The sequence below is a fragment of the Bos taurus genome, chromosome X (assembly GCF_002263795.3).
Source record: "Bos taurus isolate L1 Dominette 01449 registration number 42190680 breed Hereford chromosome X, ARS-UCD2.0, whole genome shotgun sequence".
In the NCBI taxonomy this organism is placed as follows: Eukaryota; Metazoa; Chordata; class Mammalia; order Artiodactyla; family Bovidae; genus Bos; species Bos taurus.
This window is the reverse complement of record NC_037357.1, coordinates 119,395,870-119,406,478: the sequence shown is the minus strand read 5'-3', so window position 1 is coordinate 119,406,478 and position 10,609 is coordinate 119,395,870.

The following is a 10,609-nucleotide window of genomic DNA, read 5'->3' as shown; positions in this document are numbered from 1 at the left end:
CATGCGGGACCTTTTTAGTTGTGGCATGCAAACTCTTAGTTGTAGCACCTGGAATCTAGTTCCCTGACCAGGGATGGAACCCAGGCCCTGCGAAGTCTTACCCACTAGACCACCAGGGAAGTCCCAGGAATTGTTTTTAAAGAAAACACACAGATATATGTACATAAACAAAGCCACTGACGATACCTGACACTGTACCAAAGTGTTGATTTTTGAGTCTATGCTTCATGTGGTGAGTACAGAAGGAGTTGTTGGCCTTGCTACATATTAGGTGCCAGTGGAGAGAGTACAACATGGGTCTGCCCTGTCCTGCAAGACAGCTCAAAGTCAACCTGGGAGGCAGACACAAGTAGCTTTAATACAATATGACAAACATTATGTCAAATACTGGCAAAACTACAGGCAAAAAAAAAAAGTACAAGGAGATGAATTCTCCCTAAGAGGCATCAGAATGATTACAGGTTGATCCTTGACTAGACCTTTGAAAACAATGAAGACAAGAGTATCTGGAATGGTGACCTCAAAGGCAGGGTCGAAACTCTCACCAGTGATATGTGGGTTTCCGGTTGCAATGGTGGCAAAAGAAATTATCCCTCAACTTGGAAGCAGATAAACAACCATTTAATTATATTCATGGATTCTGCAAGTCAGCAATTCCATCACGGCTCAGCAGGGACAGGGGCAGCTGCCCCACTGTGTCTCGCCCAGAAGACCTGAGGCTCACCTGCATGTCTGACAGTCACTGTTGGCTATATGCCAGGATCATAGCTGGAGCTGTCAGTGGAACATCTACATGTGGATTCTCGGTGTGACCTGGGCTTCCTCAGAGCATGGTGTCCAGGTTCTGAGGGTGAGCAACCATATGGAAGCCACACTGCCTTTTCAGACCTAACCTTAAAAGTCATGGAGCTCACTTCTGCAGCATCCAATCTGATATGAGGAAATCATATTTAAAGGGACGAGACTTAGATTCCTCCTCTTGCTGGAAGGCCTGGTCAGGTTCCTCAAGAACATGTGGAAACAGAAATACTGCTGTGGCCATATTTGATCACAGCAGGTTTGAGGGTACATGCCTGAGGCTGTGGCTCTCTTGGCATGGGGACTCCTTGTGGAACAAAGGCCAAGTTCATGAGTACAAATCAGCTGCAGGAATATAAAGAGTGGTAATCTTAGGCCAGTATTTCAGCCCTTGCAATGACTTAATTTCAGTAGTGACCAGGTGGTAATGGCCATCCAAAGGTAGGATGGCCAGATGGTAAAGTCCATCTTACCTTTCATTTAGGATTCACGGATTCAAACCTAGTAAACACCTGGGGTTCTGGAATACAATTTGGTGGGGGGATGGGCCAAAAGCGAGAGCACAATACTGGATTGGCTACTAATTTGGGTATGTGGGTATTTGAGCAATTAACTTGATTACAAGGAAGTGTAATTACAAGGAAGTGCTGGAGAAGGCTCTTGAGAGTCCCTTGGACTGCAAAGAGATCAAACCAGTCAATCCTAAAGGAAATCAACCCTGAATATTCATTGGAAGGACAGATGCTGAAGCTGAAGCTCCAATACTTTGGCCACCTGATGCAAAGGGTCGACTCATTGGAAAAGACTCTGATGCTGGGAAAGACTGAAGGCAGGAGAAGCTGGCAGCAGAGGATGACATGGTTAGATAGCATTACTGACTCAATGGACACGAGTCTGAGCAAGCTCTGGGAAACAGTGAAGGACCAGGAAGCCTGGCATGCTGCAGTCTATGGAGTCACAGAGAGTCAGACACGTCTGACAGACTGAACAACAACAAGGAAGTGACACTTGTAACTCCAAGCTGGTGAAGAGGTCATATCTACAACATTCATATGCTAATTTGTGGGCCTACCTGCCCCCTCTTCCGCAAGATTAGAAGCTCTTTTAAGGACAGGACCCATTTTATCTGGTCTCCCCAAAGGACTGAACCTTTGGGATCACAGAATTCTTGTTTTAAATCTCAATTCTGCCACTTGCTAGTTATGTGGACTTGATTATGCTGAACTTGAGCGCCCTCATCTCAGAATTATTAAAAGGACTGAGTGAGATTATTTTGCCCTGCACCAAAAAGGCACTCAATAAATATTAGTTCCTTTCTTTCCCACCCAAAATGGCAGCCAGGCAGACTCAGATTCCCCCATCCTACCCTTTGCCATTTAGCTTGTCTCCCATGAGTCCTTCTTCTCCCTGATGGTGCATGCTCCAGAGACTTCCCCTGAGCCCTGCAGGTCTGCCTCCCCCAGGAATTTTGCTCCTCCCCAAATCCAACCATGGTAGGAGGAGGAATTGGGGTGGCAAGAAGGGACCAGGGGCTTTAGGATTAAGAAAGAGCAGTTAGCATGCCTTGGGGAGCAAGGAGGAGGCCAAGTGACTAAAGCAAGTTAAATCCATTTCATTCATTGATGAAACAAATATTGATTCCATCTCACTATGTCCCAAAGACTATGCAAGAAGCTGGGGATATAGCAGTGAGGAGGAACCAGGTCTCTAATCTCTGGAGACTTTTGGAATTTATATTATTCAGTATGTTGTATGTGGGGAAGAGATGGTGTAGATAAAAGACAGATAGTGCAGATGGAAAATAAAGCTACCTTACATTGGTTGACTGAAACCCACCAAACCAAAGATTGATTTAGGTCAAGACCTAGATGTCAAGGAGCTAGTCTTGGAAAGGTCCAGGGCAGGGTTGCTCACTGCCAGCACTACTGACATTTGGGGATAGATCATTCTTTGCTGTGAGGCTGTCCTGTGTGTTGCTGGAAGATCAATAGCGTCCCTGGCCTCTGCCCACAATATCTAGCAGCAGCCACTCTAATTTGAGAAATCAGAAATGTCTCCTGAGAACCACTGGGCCTGGCCTGCTTGGCCTCACCAGCTCCAGCCACCACTCCCTTTAGGTCATTCTGTCAACTATGACAACTGGCAATAGATTTTAAAAATGAAAGAGGCAAATCAGGAAGTGGTTCAACCCTTCATTGTGGATTGCTCTTCTTCCCCACTCATAGCCTGAAATTGCAGCTAGACAGTATCAGAAAACCACAGGGTACAGTCAGGTGGCTACCACGGGTCTGGGTTCTGCATCACTTCCCTGAAGAGGACCCTGCAGCAGTCCACCAAACTCAGAGAAGGGCCAAGCAGTCACATTTCTATCATTTAACACCAGATTTTTAGTTGCTTTTTAGCAGTTGTCTCAGTTAACTGGAAAAATAAACAACTCTACGTCAAATTTTATCATGTGAACTCACCATCTCTAAATATCTGAATATCTCTAAATATCTCTAAATATCTGTTACCCATTAAATAAGAACTCATTTCCCCGTCACCCTAGGTCCTGGCAACTATCGTTCTTTCTTTTCTATGATTTGACTATAGTCGTGCCCCCTTAACCTTGGGGGATACATTGTTCCAAGACCCCTAATGGACGCCTGAAACCACAGATAGCATGGAACCTATATACATAAAGGCATATCTCATTCTATTGCACCTTGTAGATGCTGCATTTTTTACAAATTGAAGGTTTCTGGCAACACTGTGTCAGGCAAGTCTTTTGGTGCAATTTTTCTAAACATTTGTTGATTTTGTTTATCTGTGTCACATTTTGGTAATTCTTGCAGTATTTCAAGCTTTTTCATTATCATTTGTTATGGTGACCTGTGATGTTACTATTACAAAAAGATTATGATTTTTTTGAAGGCTGACAGTAGTCAGCATGTTTGTTTCTTTATCTGTTTATGTGGCTGCACCTTATCTTAGTTGTGGCATGCAGGATCTTTGAATTTCATTGTGGCATGCACGATGTGAACTCTTAGTTGCGGCATGTGGGATCTAGTTCTTTGACCAGGGATCAAACCTGGGCCCTCTATACTGGGACTGCAATCGTAGCCACTGGACCACCAGGGAAGTCTCAGTCAGCATTTCTTATTAATCAAGTATTGGAATTATGATACATATATTGCTTTTTTAGACAGAACGCCATTGCATACTTATAGACTACAGTACAGTATAAACACACTTTTGTATGTACTGGGTAATCAAAAAATTCGTGTGACTTGACTTATTGTGATATTCACTTTACTGCAGTAGTCTGGAACTGAATCTGCTATATCTGTGTATGCCTGTACTGTACCTGAATATAAGCACTGCAATCCTGCGACAGTCAATCTGGTAACTGAGACACCCACTAAGGTATTAATGGACAGTTAGTATACACACCATAGATACTTGGGGTAAAGAGATGATTTATGTCCCAGATGGGACCAGATAAGATTTCATCACACTACTCATAAAAGGGATTTAAAACTTATGAATTGTTTATTTCTGGAATTCTGCTTTTAATATATTTGGAACTTGATTGACTGTGGGTAACTGCAACTGCAGAAAGTGAAACTGTGGATAAGGGGGGACTACTGTACTTTAGATACTTCTCAGTGGAATTGCACAGTGTTGTCCTTTGGTGACTTAGCATAATGTCCTCAAGGTTCATCCACATTGTAGCATGTTGACAGGATTTCCTTCCTTTTTAAAAATACTTCTCATTTAGATTTTCTCTCTCTTTTTTTTTTTTAATAAAGAAGGAACGCTATATTTTTTAACATTTATTTTTATCTATCTGGCTGCACCAGGTTTTAGTTGCAGCATACAGGAGCTTCAGTTGTGACATCTGAACTCTTAGTTGCCGCATATGGGATCTAGTTCTCCGACCAGGGATCAAACCTGAGCCTTGGCATTAGGAGTGCAAAGTCTTATCCACTGAACCACTAGGGAAGTCCCTAGATTTTCTTCGTTTTTAAGGCTGAGTAATATTCCATTTATCAGTATCTTAACAGACATTTTACTTATCTGTTGATGGGCATGTGGGTTGCTTCCACCTCCTGGCTATTGTGAATAGTGTTGCTATAAACACAAGTATGCATATACATACACAGTCTTTTTAAAAATATCTTTACTGAAATATAATTCACATACCATACAATTTGCCTATTTAAACTGTACAATTCAAAAGTTTTCTATGTATTTAGAGTTGTGTAACCATCACCACAATTTTAGATTTTCATGATCTCAAAAAAAAACATTTGCAGTCACTTTCCCTCCATGTCCCACATGTTCTAGCCAACAGTGGTCAGGTTTATGTATCAACTTGGCTATCCTTAAGTACCCAAACACTAATCTGGGAACTGCTGTGAAAGTTATTTTATAGGTGTGATTACAGTCCATAATCAGCTGGCTTTAATCTAAGTGGCCTGGTTCAATCAGTCAAAAGGCCTAAGAGAAGAACTGAGGTTTCCCTGAAGAAGCAATTTCACTTATGAACGATAGCTTCAGTTCACACCTGAGAGTTCCAGTCTGCCTTTCCTGATGCTCAGCCCTATTGATTTTAGACTTGTCTAGCTAACCCCACAGTCACCTAAGCCTTGCAGTAAACCTCTCTATATATATCTCCTAGCTGTTCTGTTTCTCTAGTTGAACCCTGATTGATAACAGTCAACTCTACTCCCACCCTCCACAGTCCTAAGCAAGCACTAATTTACTTTCTTTCTATGGATTTGCCAATTCTAGACATTTCAAATAAATGGAATCATACAATATATGGTTTACAATATGTGACTCATTGCTTTCATTTAGCATAAGGTTTCAAAGTGCCATCAATGTAGCCTTCATCAGTACGTTATTCCTTTCCATGGCTGAATAATATTCCACTGTGTGAAAATACATTTAGTTTATCCATTCATCTGCTGATGGACATTCGGTTGTTTCCACTGTTTGGCTGTTATGAATAATGATGCTGTGGACATCTGTATTCAAGTTTTCACAAAGACCATGTTTTCATTTCTCTTGGGTATATAGCTGGAATTTCTGGGTCATATGAAAACTCTAGGCTCAATATTTTGAGGAACTGCTGGACTGTCTTCTCCACATTCTCCCCACTTATTACAGCCATCCTAGTAGATGTGATGTGGTATCTCTCTGTGGTCTTCATTTGTATTCCTCTAATGACTAAAGATGTTGAACATCTTTTTTTTTTTTTGTCTGTGCTGTGCAGCTTGTGGGATCTTAGTTCCCAGATCAGTAAATGAACCTGGGCTCTTGGCAGCAAAAGCAAGGAGTTGTAACCACTGGACCACCAGGGAATTCTCATGAACATCTTTTTCATGTATTTATTGGCCATTTGTAAATCTTCTTTGGAAAAATGTCTGTTCAAATCCCTTAACTAGTTTTAATGAAGTTATTTGTCTTTCTATTGCTGAGTTGTAAATGTTCTTCACATATCTGGACACAGCCCCTTATCAGATATACGTCTTACAAATATTTTCCACACTCAATGGGCTGTCTTCTTTTTTCCAATTTTTATTGGAGTATAGTTGATTTATAATGTTGTGTTAGGTTCAAGTATATAGCAAAATGAATCTGTTATACATACATATATATATATAATGGGTTGTCTTCTAATTTTCTTGAGAGTATTGTTTATAAGCACTAGAGTTTTTCAATTTTGAGGTAGCCCAATTTATCTGTTCTTTCACTTGTGCTTTTGTCATTGTATCAAAGGAACCATTGCCCAATCCAAGGTCAAGATTTACTCCTTTACCAAGAGTCAATCTACTCTTACGTTGTTTTCTGAGAGTTCTGATTCTAGCTCTTACATTTAGGTCTATGATCCCACAGTCTAAAAGTCTTACCTATTTGGTAGTGCTTTTCCAGGGAAATGGTTATGGCACCATCAAAAAACAAACAATTAAACTATTGTGTTTAAAACAAAATGTGCAATGTGTGCTCTTTAGCATTCTGATCTAGGCTGAGAACAATATTTTTGAAATGAGCTAGTGCTCTCTCTGTAGGACAAATAAATGCTTTCAGAAGTACGTCACTTTTGAATGGAGTACAGTTTATGACCTATTTACTTATGAACTAGCCCAAACAGTTTGCCTCCATAGCGTGAGGAAGAAGAAAGACTCTATTGTAAGAATCAGGAAAAAAAAACCCAATCACTAATTTGGTCTAAACAAGGGAGCTTAGAGTTTTCAGTGGCTTCCAAAAACTACTTTCTCTTTGCTTGAAGAAGATGAATAAAAACTGTTTTAATGTCTTCAAGTAGTGCTAGGAAAACTAGTCAACCACCTGTAAAAGAATGAAACTAGAACACTTTCTAACACCATACACAAAAATAAACTCAAAATGGATTAAAGATCTAAATGTAAGACCAGAAACTATAAAACTCTTAGAGGAAAACATAGTTAGAACACTCTCTGATATAAACCACAGCAAGATCCTCTATGACCCACCTCCCAGAGTAATGGAAATAAAACAAAAACAAATGGGACCTAATTAAACTTAAAAACTTTTGCATAACGAAGGAAACTATAAGCAAGGTGAAAAGGCAGCCATCAGAATGGGAGAAAATAATAGCAAACTAAACAACTGACAAAGAATTAATCTCAAAAATATACAAGCAGCTCATGCAGCTCCATTCCAGAAAAATAAACACCAATCAAAAAATGGGCCAAAGAACTAAACAGACATTTCTCCAAAGAAGACATACAGATGGCGAACAAACACATGAAAAGATGCTCAACATCACTCATTATCAGAGAAATGGTAATCCAAGCCACAATGAGGTACTATCTCACGCTGGTCAGAATGGCTGTGATCCAAAAGTCTACAAGCAATAAATGCTGGAGAGGGTGTGGAGAAAGGGGAACCCTCTTACACTGTTGGGGTGAAGTCGCTCAGTCCTGTCCGATTCTTTGTGACCCCATGGACTGTAGCCTACCAGGCTCTTTCATCCATGGGATTTTCCAGGCAAGAGCACTGGAGTGGATTGCCATTTCCTTCTCCAGAGGCTCTTCCTGACCCAGGTATCGAACCCAGGTCTCCTGCATTGTAGGCAGACACTTTACCGTCTGAGCCACCAGGGAAGTCACTGTTGGTGGGAATGCAAACTAGTACAGCCACTATGGAGAACAGTGTGGAGACTCATTAAAAAACTGGAAATAGAACTGCCATACGACCCAGCAATCCCACTGCTGGGCATACACACTGAGGAAACCAGAATTGAAAGAGACACGTGTACCCCAATGTTCATTGCAACACTATTTAAAATAGCTAGGACATGGAAGAAACCTAGATGTCCATTGGCAGATGAATGGATAAGTAAGTTGTGGTACATATACACAATGAGGTATTACTCAGCTATAAAAAGAGAGTGCATTTGAGTCAGTTCTAATGAGGTGGATGAAACTGGAGCCTATTATACAGAGTGAAGTAAGTCAGAAAGAGAAACACCAACACAGTATATTAACGCATATATATGGAATTTAGATGGAGAAGGCAATGGCACCCCACTCCAGTACTCTTGCCTGGAAAATCCCATGGATGGAGGAGCCTAGTAGGCTGCAGTCCATGGGGTCGCTAAGAGTCAGACACGACTGAGTGACTTCACTTTCACTTTTCACTTTCATGCATTGGAGAAGGAAATGGCAACCCACTCCAGTGTTCTTGCTTGGAGAATCCCAGGGACGGGGGAGCCTGGTGGGCTGCCATCTATGGGGTCGCACAGAGTTGGACACGACTGAAGTGACTTAGCAGCATGGAATTTAGAAAGATGGTAACAACGACCCTTTATGCAAGACATCAAAAGACACAGATATAAAAAACAGACTTTTGGACTATGTGGGAGAAGGCAAGGGTGGGATGTGAGATAATAGCATTCAAACATGTATATTACCATATGTAAAATAGATGACCAGTGCAAATTCGATGCATGAAACAGGGCACTCAAAGCTGGTGCTCTGGGATGACACAGAGGGATGGAGAGGAGAGAGAGTTGGGAGGGGGGCTCAGGATGGGGGGACACATGTACACCCGTGGCTGATTCATGTCAATGTATGGCAAAAACCACCACAATATTGTAATTAGCCTCCAATTAAAGAAATTTTTTAAAAAATTTTAAAAACTGCTTTAATGTCTTGTGACCTGGAAATATTTAATGTAAATATAATAGTTTTTATTTATGTTTTTCCTCTAAAGCAGAGGGAGATGGCACAACATAAATAAAACAAATACCATTTTGATATGCTGTTTTGGAGGGTCCCCAAGGTTACGCACACATTCAACAATTCGCTGAGATGACTCACAGGACAGCATACAGTTGTCCTTGTCGTGTAGGTTTATCACAGCAAAGGGTACACAAGGCCAGCAAGGAAAAAAGACAAGGGCAGAATCTGGAGAAATGCATGAACAAGCTTCAGAGGCTTTCGCCCGCCCAGCCTGGGAGGAATACATGAGCATTTTCCTTTCTCCAGTACAAAAACTGCAGCTTAACATGTGCAATGCTTCTGCTGTAGAGAAGCTGATTACAGAGACTTAGCAGCCACGGTTCTTACTGGAGGCTGGTCACAGAGGCAGCCTCTGCCCAGCAACTACCAAAATTCATGATCCCCAGAAGGAAATCAAATGTTTATCATAAATCACAGCATTTGCACAAACAATCTATGTGACCTGACAGAGCAGAATCTGGTGTCCCAGTCTTTATCAGATTGGGGACTTCTGAGAAGCTGTTTCCTAAGGGCCAACCCTGAGGTCTCTCTGGAGACCGCAGTCTCAGAATTGCGAGGTTAATTCTCTTACTGCACAGAAGCCATGACATTCACTCGAGCTCTAATTTGAAATTTACTTAAGAAAACATTCAAACTTAGGGTCTGGTAATAGTCTGATTTTTTCATCAGTTTAGTTAGATGAAGTTTATACTATCAATGAATTTTTAAAGTATATTACAACAGTAGATATTGCATGGTACATGTTTAAGCTAAGAGATTTTTCTTTTTGGGTGTGCAAAAGAATGTTTAATGCAGACTGTATTTAACAATTAAAAAAATCTAAATGTCTACCAATAGGGGGAACAGACAAGTAAAATGTGGAATATTCATACAATGGGATGCTATTAAAAAAAAGCAAAAAGATTTTTAAAGGACAGTGGTATACTTTATTACGCAAATGGGTATTAATTTTAATATTTTTCCTATTTTTTTTGGCCACATGCAGCATGCAGGATCTTCGCTTCCTCACTAGGGATTGAACTCATTCATGCTCCCTGCAGAGGAAGCATGGTGTCTTAATCACTGGACTGTCAGGAAAGTTTTTAATTTCAAATTAAGTATATCTATTCATTAAAGCACAACCTGCAGGATCTCAACTGGTATAACTCTTAGCCAGACATTTCAATTCTTATTCATACTGAAAGTATTAAGACATTAAATCTTGTCTATATGCAATAACAACACATGTGCAGTAACATTAAGGAATAAGCTAGAAGAATACAACAAGGGTGCCCAAAAGCCCAACCCCAGGCTAACTCCTGTTGAACTTACTGTAGAAAGTGTTCCAAGGAGCAACAGCGATCACACAAAGACAGCACAAGTTAGGTCCTAATGCAGTAAAAGTAACATCACTCATTCAGTGTCTTGTTTTACCAGGCTTGTTTCCTCTGATTACTCGACTTCCTTCTCTAAAAAACAAATATCCTTGGGTGCTTCTTTGCATGAGACCAATATGCAGAATCACTGTCTATAAGACAGTTAATCTGTGTGGTATAACG